This window comes from Anolis sagrei, chromosome 2, assembly GCF_037176765.1.
Source record: "Anolis sagrei isolate rAnoSag1 chromosome 2, rAnoSag1.mat, whole genome shotgun sequence".
NCBI classification, from domain to species: domain Eukaryota; kingdom Metazoa; phylum Chordata; class Lepidosauria; order Squamata; family Dactyloidae; genus Anolis; species Anolis sagrei.
Genome location: NC_090022.1, coordinates 210,265,647 through 210,278,652, shown reverse-complemented (window position 1 = coordinate 210,278,652; position 13,006 = coordinate 210,265,647).

Here is a 13,006-nt window from a genome sequence, read left to right as displayed (position 1 = left end):
CGAGGGAACACTGTATAGCTTCTCCCTGCTCCTTCCTTGCCAGGTTGGGTGCCCAAGGTGCCTCCGAGGCAGGGAGCAGTGGAGGCGGCGAGGAGGAACAGATCACAGCTGAGTGGGTGGAGTGTCTCTAGTTCATGGAGGCCTCCTCCTCCTTGCCACCTCCACTGTTCCCTGCCTTGGAGGCCCCTTGGGCACCCAGCCTGGCGAGGAAGGGGCCTTCTCCTCGCTGCTTCTGCTGCTCTCCACTCCTTCCTCACCAGGCTGGGTGCTCAAGTGGCCTCCAAAGCAGGGAGCAGCAGAGGCAGTGAGGAGGAGGAGGCCGCCACTGAGGCCCTCTTGGGCAGTGGCCTCCTTCTCACCACCTTCGCTGCTCCCCGCATCGGAGGCCCCTTGGGCACTCAGCCTGATGAGGAAGGGGCCTCTGAGGTGGGGAGCAGCGGAGGCAGCGAGGAGGAGGCAGCTGCGAAGTTGGGACACTATGCCCTACTTCGCGTTTTTTCACCTACTGCGGGTGGTCCTGGAATGGAAGACCTGCGATAAGTGAGGGAACACTGTATTGTCAATAATCAACAGTTTCCCAAAACTTTTTTTTGTGTGTCAGGAGCGACTTGAGAAATTTCAAGTCACTTCTGGTGTAAGAGAATTAGCTGCCTACAAGGATATTGCCCAAGGGATGCCCGGATGTTTGATGTTTTACTATCCTTGTGGGAGGCTTCTCTCATGTCCCCGCATAGGGAGCTGGAGCTGACAAATGGAGCTCAACCCACTCTTCCCGGATTTGAACCACTGACCTGTCAAAACGGGTTTAACCTATTGTTTTCCCTGGGCAACATCCTTGTAGACAGCCAGTTCTTTCACACCAGAAGTGGCTTGCAATTTCTCCCAAATCTGATAAGGAGTTATTCTTATGTATCTGAGGCAACAATAGTTAGTTGCCTCAGATACCATAGATCTAAAATCCTGATCAAGCAGTGCCATTACTCACACCTAAACCTATGAAAGATCTCTCCTACTATAAAACACCGAAGCAGAGGTCATAAATTGCCCTTTTTGTTCTCAGTTAACAATAGATTAGAAAGGAAACATAGCCAGTGGCTACACCTATAAAGCAGTGAATTGTATAACCCCAATTCTTTTAGTAATTGCTTTCTACAAAACATGGTACATTTTTTTTTTGGTAAAGATCAACTCCATTTCATATTATCTTCACTTCCTGAGATCTTGCCAAAATCAGCCAGCCAGTGATATATTTCATATTTGTGTATTGTGCATTAAAGTATCTTTCATTGCTTTCTGACTACTACAGAATTTGAAAGCAAAGAGCCTGGAATGTAGCCTTGAAAAGAACCTTATATGGTCAAAGGTGTTGAAACATTTGAGGGATTTGTATCAAAAATTGCCTATCCTGATGGAGAAAGCAAATTTATAAAATTTAAATTGATATCTAATACTTGAATAGCAGTAAGAAATAAATGATTGCATAAACTAATTTACTAATGTGCAGTTTATATAGTGTTTCATATATAGTAGAACAATTATGGGCTACTAAAGCTGGGTCCTAGTCTTGGATGGCAGGGAACATGAGAGAAGGCTCCCCGCAGGATAGTAACACATCCAGGCATCCCCTGGGCAAGGTCTCTGTAGATGGCTGATTCTCTCACACCAGAAGCAACTTGCAGTATGCAACCCACTAACTAATCAAACAAACAAACAAACCTTTTCAGGACCAACTATGAACTGTGTTTTTGTTTTTTCTATACATTATTGCTCTATTCTCAATTCGCTTCTGACACGATATTGGACGACACGTTTTCTACTTTGAAAATCAAGCATCTCCAGGATTTGGCCTTCTACTACGAATCTATGGCATCTACACAGTAGAAATAAACCAGCTTGACAACACTTGAACTGTCATGGCTCAATGTTATGGAATCATGGGATTTGTAGTTTGGTGAAGCACAAGCAATCTGGTAGAGAAGACTAAAAATATAAAACTACAGCTCCCAGGATTCCAGAGCACTGAGCCATGGCAGTTCAAGTGCTGTCAAATGGCATTAAATCTTACAGTGTGGATGCATCCTATATATCATATTTTATTTTATTTCATGTTCATGGAGAGCTCTGGGGTGAAAGCGATCGATAAATCACGTGCTCATAATCCATAATTCACTTCACAGTCTGTAATCCATAGTCCACATCATGTAGCTGTAGATATCAAATCAAAGCTTGGTTCTTGTAGTCAATAGACTACATGGATTTATCTCTTGGAAAAGTGATTTTTTTTCCAGCCACAGTCAGATACTGCCTGGAGATGCTGGGAGTTGTCTTCCAAAAAAAGCAACTTTTCCAAACTCTGGCACATAACTTTTCAGTAAGATTAGATCAAAACTAACTTCATTACATCTGTAGCTGACCTGTTTCTTTGACTGCCTTTCATTGCATCTATAGCTGGTGATCACCATCTTGTGGTTCATCATTCTCATTACAGCTTCAAAAATAAAAAGCGGATTCTTTTTGTTAGATGCCAACACAAAAGCAATTACTAATTGCTCAGATGCAATGTTGCCTTTGTTGAAACTGCAGTCTTGTAAGCAGGTCGGCAGTCATTACCTCAGCCTTCTGTCTGTTCAGGAATTACATGCATCTGTTTTTCAGTCTAGTTAAATATTATATGCAAGGTGATGGATCTAGTTTATTTAATGTGAAGCTATATCATTAATTAATGATTAAAACATTAATAAATGGCTGTGATGTTAAATCATTGATTAAAACATTAATAATAAAGATAATGAATTTAAATCATATTAGGCTAATGTCTAGTGTGGGTTTTCCTGATTACTCTTAGGAAATCAGCTAATGCCAATTGACTTCAACAAAGGCAATCTGGGTGCGCAAATTATGAGCATAGAGGGAACTTGGTATCCACTTGGGTTTGCTTTCAGGACCCCTTGTGGACACCAAAAGCCATGGATGCCAAGACCCCTTATATACACTGACATGGTAAATTTTTTTTGTCATTTGGGAGTTGTAGTTGCTGGGATTTATAGTACACCTACAATCAAAGAGCATTCTGAACTCCACCAATAATTGAATTAAACCAAACGTGGCACACAGGACTCCCATGATCAACAGAAAACACTAGAAGGGTTTGGTGGGCATTGACCTTGGGTTTGGGAGTTGTAGTTCACTTACATCCAGAGAGCACTGTGGACTCAAGCAATGATGGATCTGGACCAAACTTGGCACGGCTATTCCATATGCCCAAATACGAACACTGATGGAGTTTGGGGGAAATAGACTTTGACATTTGGGAGTTGTAGTTTCTGGGATTTATAGTTCACCTACAAAGAGCATTCTGGAACCCACAAATGACAGAATTGGGGTAGACTTCCCACACAGAACCCCCATGACCAACAGAAAATCCTTAAGATCATCCAGTCCACCTCTTTTCACCAGGGCAAGAAAACGTAATCAAAGTCCTCCTGACAAAGACTCATCCAGCCATAGATATAGATAGATATATGTGATTCACACACACACAGATATAATATCATAGTTTTGAAAGGGACCCCTAAAGAAGGACAATTATATGTTGCATGTTACAGAGCAGACAAACCAGACAATCTCCACATCAGTACTGACAAAGAATCAATAAGAAAAACTGTTTACCTACAAGCATAAAAAATTACATATATTGGAAACCAACACTTTCTCATTACTTTATTTTCCAGATCACCAGACTGGGCCACAGCAACATGTGGCAGGGGACAGCTAGTTTATGATATTTTAAGAACTGTGCCTCTCTCCCTGCCACTTGTACCATGGTCATTTCCTTTCAACTGGTTCATCCATTCCTTTTCCTCAGCAAGCTCTGACCATTAACTGATAGGAGATCATGAGCAAAGAGCTGCAGTCTTGTTTGTCTAATATCAGATGGGAATTGCATGGACTTCAAGATGTTGGACTGTAAATCCCAGCATTCCTTGCTTTTGGCAGCTCTGGCTAGGATTACTGGGACTTGCAGTCCAAAAGTGATTAGTTCTCTACACTAGAGAACTAATGCCATCTGATGCAACTAACTGCCATGACTCAATGAAATGGAATTGTGGGAGTTGTAGTTTGGCAAGGCACCAGCACTCTTTGGCAGAGAAGGCTAGTAACTTTGTAAAACTACAACTCCCATGATGGCTGGATAAGCATCCGTCAGGAGTATACTGACTGTCTTTTCCTTGATGGTAGGGGGTTGTACTACATAGCCCATGTCTCTTCCAACTCGGTAATTCTATATACTTCCATAAGGATTGAGCCATGATAGTTAAGGTGGTGTCAGACTGCATTATTTCTATAGCGTAGATTAGACACGGGCAAACTTTTTTTACCTTGGGGCTGCATTGTGAGCTTGTGCTGGGTGGGATGGGCCCAGTAGGGGGAGGGCCTGGGAAAGGGTGGGGCTGGGAGGGGGTAGGGTAGGGCCCAGGTCATCAGGTTATCCTCCCAGCATAAGAACAGGGCTGCTCGCCCCATCCTTATGTTGGGACGAAAACAAGACATGGGTGACTGTCCTGATCCTCCTTCCCGATCCTCCTCCCCCAATCTTTGGGCTGTCCTCTTGGCATTATGCCGGGAGGAGGGCAAGACAAGTGATGGCCGAGAATGCTCCAGAAGGCTCTCAGCCGCTAGGTGTCTTCCTTGAGCCATCCTCTCAGCATAAGGACAGGGTCACTTGCATCTTCCTTATGCCAAGACGAAGGCTAGATATGCAGTGGCTGAGAGCAATCCAAAGGACTGTCAATCTCTATGTGCTTTCCTCGGGCCATCTTCTCAGCATCAGGTTGCTTGCACTGTCCTTATGCCAGGATGTGGGCTAGACATGCAGTGGCTGAGAGTGCTCCAGAGGGCTCTCAGCTGCTGCATGTCTTCCTCCCCCATCTTTTCTGCGTAAGGATGCATTGGGCTACCATGTCCTTATGCCGAATGGACAGGGAATATGAGGAGGCCCTGAGATAAGCACCTAGGGGGCCACATTTGGCTCCTGGGCCATAGTTTGCCCATGCCTGGTGTAGATGCACTTAGCACCTGATAAGGCTGTGTGATCCCTATCCCTGAATTAACTGCTAGCATCCCACCTTTACAACCTTAAACAAAACTCAACATTTTCTTGCATAGGCTATTCTACTGTAAGCAGAAAGGGGAGGTCCTTTCCCCTGAGGTTGGAAAAGTTATCCTCTAGGCAGTAATTAGGCAGTTTTGGGAAAAACTTGATTAGCAAGGCCACTAGCTGGGAGATTCTGGGAGCTGTCAGCCATGAATAACATAAGCAAGCCCTGCTTTTTATCTATTTTGGGGGGATGGAGTGGGGAGCACAGCTTGCTTTTGGACTGGAGGAATGGTTGGATTCTCAGTTTTCAGAACTGAGTTGCAATGGCTCACATTATACCAAAGCAGGGAAATGGCACTATCTGCCTCATTCAGTCTTCACCCTAGGCTGTTTATTTGCATGGTTATATTTTTCCAGAAGGTGCGAAGGCCGAGTTGAAGCCAAGACAAGCTGCCAGACAGCTCAGACTGCCAACTTCTCCTTCTCAGGGGAGAAAGAAAATGATGTATACGGTTGCTCTTTTAAGGAGCTGGAGCTTGCCATAGAAATGATTATTTGAAAAATGTCAGGGATGATCTGGACTTTACTGTCATTTTCATATTGCTTCCTTTTGATATGAGAGTTATAGGTGGAAAAACAGCACCCCAAGTGTTGGGAAAAACTTGATGAGACGAATGCAGGAGGAAAATGAATACTTGTTCACTGGGAAAAGCAAATGACACTTTCTGTACAGAAGGCCTGTGTCCTTCATGGAAAACTTGAGCTTTATGTGCAAAAAGAGATATTTCTGTGTAGTAAATGCTGTTTTTTTAAGCAGATCCGCCTACTTTTTTGAAATAAATAATTCCTTATCTGTAATGATTTCCCACAGTGGGGAGCAAAAATGTAAAATTATTTGTTCTTTCAAGAAAGAACGAAAATTGTGTAGTTTTGCATAGTCTTAATGTGGAGGAGAATATGTTCATTTTTCTGAACAACTGGAAGAATGCAATATCAGCACCCTTTACAAATGGAAATATATTGTGTTACTTGAAGAACATACAATACATTGTGTATAACTTGGTCTGGTATACAATTATTATGCACAATATATTAAAAGTAGAATTTATGCAAAAATACAAATTGAATGGCCTTATTTTTTTATTTATTTTGTTATAATGGAAGTAAAAGAGCCTCAGTTGTAAGGAATAACCGAACTGTAAGAAACATCTTTGATTTTGCCAATTTATGAGAAGGCTGAAACCCAATTATAAACCAGAGAAGAATGCAAGAATGGTTGAAATGGTGGGGTGTTTGTATTAATACTATTATAATATGAATATTCATGTATTTGATCTGTGTACCAAAATCACCCTTAATGTGGGTAGGATTTGAATAATTAAGAAAATACCCTAAATAAAAAAAATAAGAATAAGAATTTTACCAACTGCTAAGCATAGACAGTGCTCTGTGGCACAACGGGTTAAAGCACTGAGCTGCTGAACTTGCTGACTGAAAGGTTGGTGGTTCGAATTAGGGGAGCTCCCACTGTTAGCCTTAGCTTCTGCCAACCGAGTCGTTCAAAAACATGCAAATGTGAGTAGATCAATAGGCATTGCTTTGGCGGGAAGGTAACGGCACGCATGTCGGCTACATGATCTTTGAGGTGTCTACGGACAATGCTGGCTCTTGGGCTTAGAAATGGAGATGAGCACCATTCCCCATAGTCAGACTAAACTAGACTTAATGTCAAGGAAAAACCTTTACTTTTACTTTAAGCATAGAAAAATGAACAACATTGACCAAAGTTTAGCCATTGGAAGATTGAAAGACTATCGGTTGTTTCTAAATCTGGTTCAGTATTCTGGAAGAGCTTCTTCTGGAGCTGCCCTGGATACATGTCTTTCTAACTGCTGCTGCCATTCCATCTCTTGGAAATAACACCAAACAGCTCCCTAGCAGAGCCTTACTGGCGATAACACTTCTGGTGAGGGCACAACAGGGCATGTGATCATAAGAAGCAAAGCCACCAGTAAGACTGCTAAGGAGCTGCTTGGTTGGTGATAAAGCAGGCATGGGCAAACGTTGGCCCTCCACAATTCCTAACAGCCCAGAGGGCTGAAGTTTGCCCATGTCTTTGATATTGCAATGGAGCTTTATGATGTGCAGACACTCCAAATCCAACATTATCCACGTATTCACATGTCAAAAACACTTTCTAGTGTCTTGAAAGCGGTGGAGTAACTCAGGATTTTTCTTCTGCTGGAATAACAACTGGAAGCAGCACCTCTGCTGTGGAACCAGCTATCCATCGTACGGACCACTAGCAAAGAGTTCAAGGTGAGAATGTTTTACTTGGCCCAGGGTAATAAGGGCCTACAGAATCCTGGCTTTTAAAGGATCTTGAAAATGTAATTAAAGTCTAGGATGTATTGTCAGTGAAATCTATAGGGATTGCTGTCAAATATGTGCAGAATGGAGCTGCCTAGGTTGGTTGACCACCTTATTCTCCATTCTCCAATGTGGATTCCATTTAGACTTCGAGAATTTTGAGAGGATTGTGTTGGAGGTGATGTTTCGAAATTAAATAGGAGTGACAGAGGGAAATGATCACTCTCGATCCTATTATTAATTGCAAATGTTTGGATATCAGGTAGCAGGTTGGCAGAAACTGCCATATAATCAGTAGTTCTAGCTCCCCTGTTGGTGACATAGGTATAGGCACCTTTCATTATGTCATGCTGGGTTCCATTGAGGCAGCACAATTGTTGCAAGGAGCGGATCTCTAAGAAACTCAGACTGGACTTGTTTCATAATTATACATGCATGGATGATGATAAGGCTACTGAAAGGCTTAGCGTTACCTCAATTATACCATTAACACTATAATCTATATTTTTCCCCTATGGCCAAGAACCAAAGGGAAATGCTGGAAAGTTCTCCAAGTTCTTGCTTTGCTACAAGTGCAGAAACCTTGTTAAAAAATGGAATTCCAACAGGGCATTCATTTGGTTTTAAATTATTGCTGGAGTGTTGATTATTTTAATTGCTCATTAGGAGGCTTATCTGCTAAACAAACTGAATGATTGTCTTTGGGGTTGGTATCCAGGGTCTCCCAATTAAAAGCAATCAGTGTTGGACCCCTGCTGAGGCAGAACAAAAAGAGAATTGAAATGTAGCATCTACAAACATACTGCATAATGAAATCTAACCAGATGTTTCCATTGCTGTTGGACACCAACATTTTAAATAGGTATATAATGTATATGTGTTCAGTTCAAAAAGGTCTGAATAGTGATGTGCATCATTTTTATTTACAGTAGATCTTCCAATTTTTTGGAGGTTAAAGAGCAGAAGACATTTGTTTCTTATTTACAGTAGATCTTCCAATTCTTTGGAGGTTAAAGAGCAGAAGACATTTGTTTCAGGCCTTCTGATTTGTCATCAGCACTTAAGTAATCGCTGAAATGTCAACTAGCAAAGATGTGGTTGTCCATTCAGTTCAAAACCAATGTACCTCCTAAAAAAGGTCATGTTGCCACTGAGGTTTCTTGCCTCAGCACTCAAAGTCTGACTGGATGACCTCCAATTCAGTGATTTGTCATGGAGATCTAGCAGAGGTAACTAAACTGACTTCTTTTCTTAACTCACACAATCCTTGAATCAATAAATCCAATTGTCACAGCTGGTGAATTATTGGCTTCTGCCCTGAGAGGCACAACTGTGATATGGATACCTGTGTGCCAAGAAGTGGCCCGAGAGCATCAAGTCATTTCACAGGTATTAGCTGGCTTTTGATTCCAATTTTTTTTATCACAACCAAACAGGATTAAATTAGAAACAGGGAGCTAGATGTAAAACCCATGGTCCATTACGAATCCTTTACGTCAACTATCCATTTACTTTCCAAGGCACTTGAACACAATTTAATTTGCAACATCTTTGGCATCACCTTTCTGACAAACTGAAGACTGCACTTGCAATTCTGGGCTTTCCTTGCAAATCTTTCACAGAGAAAATAAGCACTTGCCTAGTCAGTTATCCTGAGAGCACACTTGAAAAGAAAAGAAGAAAGAGCTGCATGACTGATTAAGGCAACAGAAAACTTAGACCACAAGCCCAGTGGCTGGGGTATGTTTGCCAGTATACATGCTGGCAATGGTGTGACTAGATGGTTTAGGGATAAAATGGTTGCAGGGACTATGGTGTTGACAGGGGACGTGGGGTTCGGCAGTGGATTCAGCCTCTGTCAGTAGAAAATCTCTAGAGTGGCTCGGACTGGCCCCTGATCCCATGAAGCTGTTCCAATACCCTATGTCCGAGACATGGGAGTGGCAGGAGCAAAGTTCACACCCTCGAATCAGTCTGAATCCAGTTCATCCCTGGTCTGTGTGGTCACCCTTACCTGGACTGCAGTCATAGCAGGGGTCCTTTCTTTTCCTTGGTCTCATGAGCACCTTTGATAGTGTCAGCAATGCACCAAGTGATGGCCAGAAGATCTCCAGAGCATTTTGCCAGTTGTCCTGGTGATGAAAATGATACAGCCATTCATCCATCTACTTTCCCTTGTGCTATGAAGTAAAAAGGAAATTGGATGGTGGCACCTGACTGTGCGGACAGTGGGGCAATTTGGATTAGAGCCAGTCTACACTACCTTGGAGTGTGGGGCTGCTTCAGAGTTTTATTTGAACTCTGGAGCATTTTCCAATTTTTAACTAGTTTTACTCCCATGTTACTGACTCAAAGTCCCTCAACATCCAGGAGTGACCTCTGATTGAAACCAGAATTTAGTGTCCATGAAAAATCATAAAATACCACTAGGTTTGGTTTCTATGGTCACTATTTTTTCTTGTCACTATTATTGTTGGAATTATGAAGTGTCTTCCAGTCAACTCTAATGTATAGCGTGACAGATTAGACAACCTTGCAAAGTTGGTGTACAAGCAGTAACAGGCCTGGATTGGAAAAGCTAAGGAGAGCGATCAGGCAGCTTTATAGATGGTGCAGTCTGATTGGCTGATGAAATTGGAGGGAGTTAGTAACTGGAGATGGGCGGAGCCAGAGGAAAAGAAAGAGCTATGCAGTCAGAGTTTTGTCAGTTAGAGTTGGGAGTTAGAGTTTGGAGTCTGAAGAGGGAATTTTTAGGGGAGTTGAAGGGGAAGGAAGGAAGGAAGAGTTTTGGTAACTGTTATTAGAAAGATACCTCTTTGAGGAAAGTAATTATTCAGGGAGAAGGAGTAAGAAATATAGTGGACCTCTATAGTTTTAGAGCGCTGGTATTGAAGTCTTGGAGAAAGAGGATTCAAAAGGCTTTAAACAACCTGTTTGTATTCCTGTGTGTGGAACACTGTCTGCAAGAAACTCATGCTATAAAACCATTCTATGTATAAGTAAATCCTGACAGTTTATTGAAACCATTACACATCTTTACTATTCAAGAGCAAAATAAACATCATTTTCTTGTTTCCATTTCATCTGAAGAGTTTGTGTGCCTTCTTGAACATTCTAGCAAGAAGGTGGCCTATGGATCAATAAATGGTGGCAGCAAAAAAAGCCTTAATATAATTGGTGGCAGTAAAGAAATATATAACATCATAATTGTGGTTGTGTGTGTGTGTGTGTGTGTGTGTGTGTGTATATATATATATATATATATATATATATATATATATATGCAGTTGTAGCATCCCACTGTCTTGTCTTGTATGTCCTGTCCCTCGGCCTTACCGGTATATCCCTTTTGCATATAGCCACTCCATTGTAAGGTTTTCATGGCAAAGTTTATTCTGAGGAGGTTTGTCATTTTCTTCCCCTGAGGATGAGAGAGTATAATTTGCCCATGTTGGGTTCTGAGGGCTAAACAGGGATTTGAACCCTGGTTCCTGGAGGTCTAATCTAACACTCTAACTGCAATGTCACACTAGTTTCCCTGTCACTATGTGTGGCTACAAAAAGCACCTTATATCGATGCAACAGGCCATCACAGGTATATAAGGTACCAATGGGATTCCTAGGCAAAAAGTGTATTTTCAAGGATTGATGTGCAGGAGAATTTGGAGCCATTGGGATGTACATGATTTTCCTTAGTATTTTCTTCTGTGATTCATAATCTCGGGTTCCCTGGCATGCAAGACTTACAGTCCAATCCAATGAACACATATAAGGACAAAGGCAGAAAGAGAAATCTTTATTCAGCAATGGCCAAAGCAGATGCCAGGAGATGTAGTGAAAATCCCAAATCCTACAAGTCTCCCAGTTACAAGCCTGGATATTTTACAGAGTGGGCATGTGCTGTGATTGGTGCAAATTACAATCCGCAGTCCCATTAGTTCGAAAGTACATTCATTTACATTTTGTGATTGGTGCAAATTAGGGTCTGCAATCTCATTGATTAAACCTGAAACTGTTGGCTGTCTAAGGTGTCCACTCATTCTGAAAGTGAGAGGGTTTGCGAATGGAATGAAGATTGGGCCAATGGGTGTTTTGATGGATTTATCCCTGAAGATAAAGGCCACAGGGTTTTCCCAGATTTGGGACAATGGGTGTCCAAGTGTCCTGGTGGATTCAGAGATTGAGACAAAATAACAAGAAGGTGGGTTGATGAGTTTATGGTTTTGTGAGCCAGCAAAATCAGCTGATTGCTGATCTCTGTTTATTGTGAAGATGCTTATATGCATACTTAGTGGATGAATGGGCAAGACTTGGGAATAAAGATTTGGCTAGGTTTTGGGGGGAATTTCAGAGTGGTGGTCAGGGGACCTCTTAAGGTCATCCATTTGACCCTGATTTGGGGCTCCATTTTTGGGTGGAGGGGGAGGGAGTTTGACAACACTTTCACTATCATTTTCTTTTCATAGCAGCCAGAGCTACAGATCAGCTGTCAGTAATCTGCCACCTGCCAATGGTTTGAATTATAATCCCTGCCATCTACAGACATTGGTTGAGTACAATTTTTCATGGAACAATATTGCTTTGACTCAACTGGTAAGGAAGAATCAGAATCAAACCAAGTCTTGTATGTATTTCCACCACGCCACCACAATAAACTACCCCCTATCCACATTTTGTAAGGAACTAAAGACATGGATGTTCCGTTGTGCATTTGATTAGACAATTCCCTGGACAACTGGCCCTAACCATGGACTAAAATCTTGTCCTTAGAACTTACTACTGTACTATCCAAAGTCATAATTGCTCTTATCCTTCTACTGCTATATGAGCTATGAACTTTATTAACTAGTCCCACCATCTAAATTGTTGTTCACCAGTCCGCCCTCTTATGAGACCTGAATTATACTACTGGGTGTTGATTCTGATGCTTGTTTTCTTATTGTTATAATGTTGCTTTATGTTTTTTTTTTATACTGATGTATTTTCAATATGTTATGTTTTAACTCTGTTGATTGGGCTTGGCCGCATATAAGCTACCCCGAGTCCCTTTGGGGAGATGGAGGTGAGGTATAAAAATAAAGTTATTATTCCATTATTATTACTACTACTAATAAAAAATAAGAAAAAATGCTGCAAACAGATACATTTTATGCACTATACTGTGAGAAACATATAGCATAGCAGTTCACAAGGCAATCATAAACAGGTCCATTAAGGAGTAGGCACAACTGGATGCAGTGCAATCCACTCCCAAACTAGGGCTGGAATCAATGTTAGAATGCATCTTACAGCATTCATCAACAATTGCTGAGTATCTGGGAGTTGCAACCAAACATTGGGAAGACTTGTGGTTTGTAGTCCAGCCCCAGAAAGTGAATGAATGTGATACTGAATGCCATTTTTTAAAAACATACATTACATGTACTGAGACAATGATGCTAACAGAAGGTCTGGTTCAAGTTGGATTCTTCTTTACCAGTTAAGCTTTGAGGAAAGATTAGGGATTGCTAAAGCCATAATAGAAATTCTATACACACT